The sequence below is a fragment of the Corvus moneduloides genome, chromosome 10, assembly GCF_009650955.1.
Source record: "Corvus moneduloides isolate bCorMon1 chromosome 10, bCorMon1.pri, whole genome shotgun sequence".
NCBI classification, from domain to species: domain Eukaryota; kingdom Metazoa; phylum Chordata; class Aves; order Passeriformes; family Corvidae; genus Corvus; species Corvus moneduloides.
In genome coordinates this window covers 11,784,910-11,793,484 of record NC_045485.1, presented here as the reverse complement: position 1 = coordinate 11,793,484, position 8,575 = coordinate 11,784,910, and the positions used below count along the sequence as shown (strand labels likewise).

Here is an 8,575-nt window from a genome sequence, read left to right as displayed (position 1 = left end):
GAGATCTAAAGCACATAAATAGTTTGTGTCCCCGTAAACCTTGTTTTGCTCAGCTTGCTCAGTGGCAGTAAGCTGAGCTTGTATTAGAGAAATGTGAAAAACGGGTAACTGCACGCTTTGGATGTCTGCCTGGCTGCACTCGAGAAAGACTTAACAAATGTTGTATCGTTGCTTTGAATGGAACTAGTGCCAAATTTTTTTTTTTTGCTCCCAGGAGTGCTTTCTATTTATATAGTCTCTGTAAGAATACATAACCCTGCTTTGTGGAAACAGTTTTTTAAAGCGGTAAGGAAATGCTGAAAGCAAACACTTCTTAGGGCTTTTCTAAGGCGCCGAGCTGGGCCTGGGTTTGTGGCGGCTGCGGGGAGGGGACCGGGTCTCGCAGGGCGGGGACGGAGGTGCGAGGGCGCGGTCGCTGCTCCCCGGCCGCGCCGCCGCTTTGTTGGCCCGGGAGCTTTTGTTCGCAGGGGGAACGCGGAGCTGGGCCCGGGCAAGGTGCAGAGGCGGCCCTGGCCTCGTTCTGCCGCCGCCTCCTGCGCCGGGGCCGGACGTTCGGCAGCGCCCGCGGCGCTGAGCCCGCGGCGGGACTGAACTTTGCATCCCGACACGCAGCCCCGCCCGCGCCTCGCAGATAAGTGGCACGGCCGGCGGCGGCAGCCAGCGCGGCGCCGTGCGCTTTGTGTAAATACAGGCCTATAAATATTTATATAGTTGTATATTTATACACTTCGTACCACCCGGCAGCACCTGGGCACCACTGGGACAGGTGCGGCCGCCTAGAGCTGTCGCGGGGCTCGAACCCGCGGCCCTAAGCCCTGCCAGCGGCCGGCGCGAGCCGCGAGGGAAAGGCGGTGGCCGCTGGTCCCGGCCGGCCACGCCCTTCCGCCCCGCCCCCCGGCTGCGGCCCCGCGGATTGGCGTGCGGTGTGTGTACACACACGGGCCCGAGCCAATGGCGCGGGGAGGGCGCCTGACGTCACGCGGCGCGGCGGCCAATGGGTGCTCCCGGCCGGCAGACGCCGCCAAGCTTGTGCGGGGGAGCAGGACCGGGCAGCGCTCGGCGCGGGGCGGGCGCGGGGGGGCGGCGGGGCCGGGCCGGGCCGGGGGCGCTGCGGGCGCTGCTGCCGCCACGCACCGGGGGCCGCCGGGGGGTCCTGGCTCCGGGGCCTCCTCGCCAGCGGCGGGTGCGCGGCGCCGGCCCGGCCGAGAGGCGTCGTTGGCGCGGCGCGGCTGGATCGCTCCTTGCCGCGGCGGCTGCCAAGGGACCGTCGCCGTCTCGTCGCCTAAGCGCCGCTGTCTGGGCCCGGCCCGCGCCGCCGCCCGCCTTACCTTTCGTCCGTGGCCGGGCCTGCGGGTGAGCGGGGAGCTGGGAGCGGGTTTGGGGGGCTGTGAGGGGGGAAGGGCAGCGCCTTTCTTGAGCGATCAGCGGCCCCTGTGCCCCAGGCAGAGCGGTCCCGCCGCCCCTGCCGCCCCCTCCCCGGTGCCGCCGGGCAGCGCGGTCTCGTCCCCCTCTCCCCTCGTCCTCCTCGGTGCCTCACGCCGGGCGGGCGCCCTGGGCGGGCGGGAGCCGGTGCCCGACACCTGCGGGCGGGCCCGGGCGACGGTGACAGCCGGGGCGCCTCCTCCATTGTGGGGAGCGCTGGCGCGGCGGGGCTGGGCCGCGCCGGGGCTGTGCGGGTTGCGGAGCGAGCGGTGGCCCGGCCCCGGAGCGGGAAGGCACCGCCCGAGCTCCCAGCCCTGCTCGGTGGTGCTTGAACTTCGTGTCGGGGCGGTTCTGACCCGCGGGTCTTACCGGGAGAGGGTCAGTCCGGCACAACAACAACAAAACTTCCCTGCCTGCCGCTTCCTGGGAGTTACAGGCCTGCCCGGGATTCCAGCTGTAAAGGGCTCAGCGGCAGAGGTGAACCCAGTGTAAACATCGTTTGTTGGAGCTGAGAATACAAACAATAGGAGGAAAATATGGAATAAGCAAACATCCTTGAAATGTGGAAGAAAACCGCAAATGAGAACGTGTTCCCTCATTGAGTAAAGTGGGGATGCCGAGCAGTGTATCACAGCTTGTGCTGTACTCTTCTGGAGAAAGGACTTTGGGTTTCATTTTCTCTGTAAATTCTTGATTTGTCAGAGAAAATGAATAGTTTTAATTGATATGATATAGCATGCTGGGTAAAAAATTTTTACAAATTACTTCTTAGTCAATTTTCATAATTCTAAAAGCAGTTTAATTATTTTTATGACTCTTCATTAATATTGGTCACAGTGACTTTTTTTCCAACTACTATCACAAATGTAGCTTGATTATGTTGAGAGAAGATAGTAAAATGTTGGAGGTCGTATGGTGTTGTAACAAATTGCAACTTGATACAATCTTTGATTCAAAAATAATGTTATGCTGGTAAAAATGGATGTTGTTAAAAGAGAAATTAATAACTTTCTCGATTTCTTTACTCTTCCCAAATTAACTTCAGTTCTTTTGATTATATTATATCCTGTCATACACAAAAAAGGATCTGTATAAGTGGGACAAAGACTGAGAGGACCAGTGTTACCGGGCAAATGCAGAACTGTGTTTCACAGCCCACATTTATGCCAATGTTGTGTATACTCAGAGATGGTTTTTATGCAGTGAAGTACTGAATTTCAGGAAATTCTGTTCAAAGTAATGTGTCGGGTGTTAAATACAGAACTTTGAAAAAACCTGGAAGACTAAGGAGAAGCTTGCATTATAGAAAAGACAAGACTTGGCAGGAGAGGTGGTCAAGAGAAAAAAAAAGGTCAAGTTCTACTTTGAAAAGTTTCTTACCGTGAAGTGTGTCTAGTGCCTCTAGAAGAGGACAGAGTAACAGGTCAAATGATTTAGTTCTATATTAGGGGAAAAAGTGAAAATTATTAAATATTAATAAGATTGTCTCATGGGTGAATTTAAGAGTGATCTTATATTACTGTCAAATTATTTGGCTTTCTTTTAACCACTTCATCTTTGAACAAAAATCACTATTGCAGCATAGCAAAAAGAATCCATTTGACTTGTAGGATCTTAATGTAATTAATTTTACAGAAAACACACCAGTGAGAGGACTGCTCTTTATTGCTCAGAGGGTTCTGACTGGCAGCCTCACTTTACAAAGTGATCAGGTTCAGTTTTCAGAACAGCATCTTGGCAGCAGTTCTCCAATGTAAAAGGCTTAGGCCAAACAATCCAGCTGGGCAGCAGCAGTGCTGTTTTGCAGGGGATGTCAGTAGTACAGGAGAATTCTTTTATCTCTGTCTACTCTTGTCCATGTTGGACACCACTGTAGAGACCTCTGGTGCATCTGGACACACTTCTTGAACAGTTGTGAGCACCCTCCCAGTAAAGATGTTTCAGTAGCTTTGGCTAAACATGTTATAGGTTTAGTGAAGAAATAGGGACCAAAATTCCAGCTTTACATCCTCTTCAAGGGTTTATGATGTTACTTGGTTTAGATGTGCGGACCTTGTCACTGCGTCTTTGAAAGCTGAGTGTGAATCTCTAAAGGGAATATAAGAATAGTGACTTGCATGGTATGGGAGGGAAGCTGCTGCAGCCCATACTGTGTAGACAGTAATATTTAAATTTCTGCATCCTACTATGGAGCAAAATGAGTTCTAGCTATAGCCAGTCTAATTCAGTTCTTGGAATTCATTTCTTTTAATGTGCTACCTTAAAATAATGTTCTTAGGGCTGTCTTTAATAGGTGATAATTTCTTAAATTGTTTGCTTTTTCATTTTTTGGGTGTAATGATGTAAGACTTTCTCTGCTAGCTTTCCAGTTGCATTCACCGTACATGACTCCTAATGAATCAACAGTAAATCTTAAAGTAGGGAAAATTACCTGTCTGGTCTGGTGGAAGGAATTACACTTGTGGATTTTTTTGTGTATAAAGCCAAGAAACCACTGGAATCAGATGGGTTTGTCACAAAACTTTAGGTATTAGATGAAAAACAATCCCGATGTCTTGGGGTGGTGATAGTGCACATACCATGTTGGAGCTGAGAGCACAAATGCCTGTGGCAGGATCTGAGGACCCAGGGATATGCAAGGAAATATTGTAAAAGGTGCACGTGTGGTAGGGAGTTACAGTTTTATAACAGCTTCCTGGATTGATTCTTCGTGTGTGTTTTGTAACATCCAGTACTAGAATGAAATGGATTCTTTTCCCCCCTATTATTTGATTTGTAGACTATGACTCTTTTGCAAGAATTTGAGGCAGTAGTAAGTGATCTTACTTTCATCGTTTCATTAAAGGAACTCCTTTGCTCCTTGGTCTGATTTCCGGTGTGCAGTGATAGTTTCCAGTAAAGGTTGTTACCGACTGTTCAACTTTACTTTTATGCTTTTCAATATTTATAGCATAAAAATCAATCTAAGCAAATCAAACTGCAGGCCTACAATAGTTCAGTTTGCAAGACCATTATCTATGTTAATATATTGTCATATACATAAATAGAATTGTAACAAAAGCACAGATTTTTAGAATATGATACTTCTAGTGAAATACAGAACAGTAATTAAATGAAAAGGGATGATGTTTGGAAATAATTCTTGATCCAGCTATTCACTTAGTACTGTTGAAGAAACTCTTTGCCTTTCAGAACATGGTTTGCAAAATCCACGGCCTACTGTGAAGCCATTTTTGAGGATGTTTGTCTTTACTGAAACCTGAAGTAACTTCTAGATTTTTGCAGCACTGACTTGGTTGCAAAATAATGCTTTAGCCAGTTTACGTCCAGTATTGGCTGTCACTATGGAGCCTAGAACCAAGCTGGGAAAAGATGAGTGTTTGCTTTTGTTAGTATGCTTGGTTGTGAACTGCAGCAATTCAGGTGTTGGCAGAGTTTCATTCTTTCTGACTTGATGATAATGTCTAAAAGAGAAGACAACTTGATTTTTGTTAGCTTCCCAGATCACTTAAGCATGAATTCTAGAAGGGGCTCCTTTAGAGGTGTATTTGAAGGCATTATCCGGAATTGTCACAGCAGTGGGATCTTCCTGGTTTACAGCCAGGTTTTTCACAAAACTTCTAAATCTGCTGTTAATTAACATAACCTGTAGAAATAAGCCACTTTATAAAGGTGACGTTGTTTTGCGTGGTTTTGTGTTATTTCAGTCAGTGGGATGTGCCCTGACCACCAGGTTTTACACAAACAGTGGTCAGAGAAAGCAGTGATAGTAGCTGAGACTGTACTTCTATTCCTTGATTCTTTCCTAACAGTGAATGGAATGCCTGTATCCAAAACACAGAATTTTTGTTAACATCTATAGACCAAAATCCATTTGTGAATGTAATTCTGGTCTTGCAGCTTAATTTATATTTTCCTGTGGAGCCTAGGACATGCTCCTCTGTTTAGCAAGGCAGGTTTCTCCTGTTTCATCAGGTTTCTGTTGCTGCCAGATTTGTGTTGGTTTGGGTAGGAATAGCAAATGATTCAGTTGTGGCTTACAACCTCTTTAGTACTTTTCAACTGAGTCCCTCACTAACCTCTGTCAGGTGACTATAACATCTGGCTGGGTGTATGGGAAGGGTAATTTGATAGGAATTCATAATCCATTTACCCATGGGTGGTGTTAGCAAATGTGTTCTGTGTGAATAAGGGACCATTTTCATTTACTGTTTTGTTATTGCAAATTTCAGGGGGAAAAAAAAAAGAAGAAGTCAGTAAGAAATTAGCAGGTTGCAACAGGTACACACTTGTCTTTAAGGCTGTGAACTTCCAGTTGTATAGAAGAATTCTTCAACTTGGTAGCAGGTATTATAATGACATTTGTGGGAACTAAAATCTTAAAGCCAATGTATCAGTAGTTGCTCATTAAGGCTTGTGAATGGCAATGCATTGACATACTATAAATCACTTGTGAACTCTAATGGTCATCCAAGAATTATGGTGGTAACATGACCAGTAATTATGGATGAGATTAGAAACTGCAAGTGAAAGTAAGCTTATGTCCTCAGAGTGACATAAGAAACCTCTGTGTGCATGGGCTCTCCATTTCTTGGAAAGAAGGAGTTAGGTAACTTCCTTTTGTTATAAACTTGACCTTGAGATTTGAGAAATGTGAGAAATATATTTCTGTTCTCTTAAAGGTGCAATCAAATTATTGTAAACTTCAGTTTATTTAAAATTCAACTTAAAATGGCAAATGCATTCAAACTTTTTTTAGATCAATAAATTCATATATACAACTGATAAAATTTCAAGCTTTGTATTGATTTGGTAACAGAAGGCTTCCACTCTCTGTCAAAGGCAAATTATTCATCCTGCTTCTTGCTGTATAAGAAATTGAGGAAGCTATGATCTGGAGACAAAAATATCCTCTTCCTAATGGAGTTTTGAAGCATGCACACACCCCAGTGAACTCTTCAAAAGCATGCAGTAGTCTTCGTATAAACAAACCATATCCAACTTCTTGTGACATTTCAATCCATAAGTAAATTTTGAGGGATCATAAATGCTTTTTTTCTGAAATGGAATCATGGTGTGGTTCTGGAAACCAGACTGACCTGGTCAATCAGTGGGTCAAATCTGAGGGTTAGTCCTGTCCTGTGCACAGGCCTGGGTGTCCCCTGGAGCTGCAAGTGGGTTGCAGCATATGGAAAACTTTCTTCTACCCCCTTTCAGCCCCACTGTTGGAATTCTGACGGTATTAGAACTGAACTGGCTCGCTGGGGGGATGAGGTAGGAATGGGAGCTGTTGAGAGCATGCAGCATGGGGAAGGAGTGGAAGAAGTGGATAAAAGTGGAAGATCCCTTTTAGCAGTCTTGGCAGGGGTGGGATCTCAGAGCAGTGCAATATATTTCATGGAATTGTGCCCTTCAGGTAATATTGTGTGCTGTAATCAGTATTTGTGAGTTTGTGAATCACCAAAAAAATCCCTTTTTGCCTTTGTACCAAATTATAATTAAAGAAGTATGAATTTTTTTGTAACCATTAGCCTTTGGTGAATACTGTCATAATCTTCAATCCATGCAAGAGTAGAGTTAAATAATGGCTTTAAAGTAGAGCAAAGCTTCTAGCAAACTATAAGGAAAATTGAAGAAATATCTACCAAGTCTTCATCATCAAGTTTTTTGTCACACTATAACTTGGTGATCTTTAATTAAATGCAAATGTAAAATTATTTTCAGTTCATTGGATGTTGAGATCCTTCCAGCTGTGAGGTGTAGACAAAAGTATATCTCAGCAGTGTAGTTAAACTTTTCCGTATATTGTCAATGCAGTGATAATTCTGGAAATTATAAAATATCAAAATTAAAACTTACAAAACCAGATTAATATCTAGAGCATTCTCTGATGTGCCATGCAGTGTATGAGCTGGTGGTAGCAAGAAGCTGGTGTGAAGTCTCAGTGGTCAAAAAGATGCTTTTTTCAGTTGAGCTTAATTGAAAGAGGAGCCAGTGTATTATTGGCAATGCACAGAAACCATCTTACCAAGGTATTTTGCAGTCATCACATAGATCACTATATTTTTTTCAAATGTCAATCCATTGTGAAAATGAAATTTCTTAAGGCAAAAATGTGTTTGTGAAAATACAGTGTGCTGTTTCCTCTGAAAGGAAGTTGTGCCTGCCTCTTTCCACGGCGGCAGCAGACTCCCAAGGTTGTGCCCTGTATAGTAGTCAGCTATGGGCCAGGAGCCTAGTGAGAGAACAAAAAATGAGCTTATAGAATAGATTGTCTGCTTGAAAAAACCTGCAGCTAAATTTCTGTTAATTCTAAATTAATCTTGGTAGTGATGAAAGTTGTCTATAAAACTCAAAAAGACATTTTGATCACGCTGTAAGTGCTGCATGAATGTTACCCGCTGTTCTGATGTCAGGCCCTACGTACTTTATCTTGAATGACAGTAAGCTGGTTTGGGGAATTAAAAGAGCCTGCAAAGGTTCAAGTGCTTGGGAATTATTCCACATTTAATGTAAAGTTCTCCTTATTTGGACAATAAGAGACATACTTCACCTCACTGATTTTGAAATAAGCCATGAGTGCTGCTCCTATTCTTAGACGTGTATTTTAGTGCTGGTACTGGCATTGAGCGTGTCTAAGAACATGCCTAAGAAACTGAGCCCCTTGAGGGAAGGAGTATCCAGTTCCAGGTTGCTGGAACTGGGGTCTCAGCACTGTCAGGACTGGACAAGCAGCAGAACTTGAGGGTCAGCAGTGCAGTTAAGTGAATGGAGATTTTGAGGACTTTCAGCTAGGAGAGAGTTTGGATCCAGCTTTGGATTTTCTGCCCTTGTCATGTGTTCTTCTCATTCAGACCTGTCTTCATCCCTGGGATTCAGGATATTCAGTAGCCTCCATCAATAGTGCTTTTGCTATATATGTACATATGTACATATATATATGTACAACAGGTATAGTCATATAATATGTACATTGATAGTCATATAATAAGTACAACAGTGAGAGTAAATACAGCAAACAGTGGGAGTAATGGGGATGTAGCATTTGGGATTGAGTCCGAGAGTACTGAATGGGATCCAAGCCACTTGTTGCCTCAGTATTTGCTACATGAAGTCCTTAAGGGGACATTTTTCCTGACATGCTTTTAGCAAA

At 44.8% G+C, this 8,575-nt stretch overlaps 1 protein-coding gene across 3 annotated transcripts in view; it reads left to right on the top strand.

Annotated features, from left to right (window-relative positions):
- The first annotated feature begins 1,187 nt into the window (after positions 1–1,187).
- Positions 1,188–8,575, top strand: part of TFDP2 (transcription factor Dp-2) — a 56,970-nt gene continuing 49,582 nt past the window's right edge. For all 3 annotated transcript variants that reach the window (XM_032119747.1, XM_032119746.1, XM_032119745.1), the window contains exon 1: positions 1,188–1,353. The gene's annotated coding sequence lies outside the window, so the exon portion shown is untranslated. The remainder of the gene's footprint in view (positions 1,354–8,575) is intronic.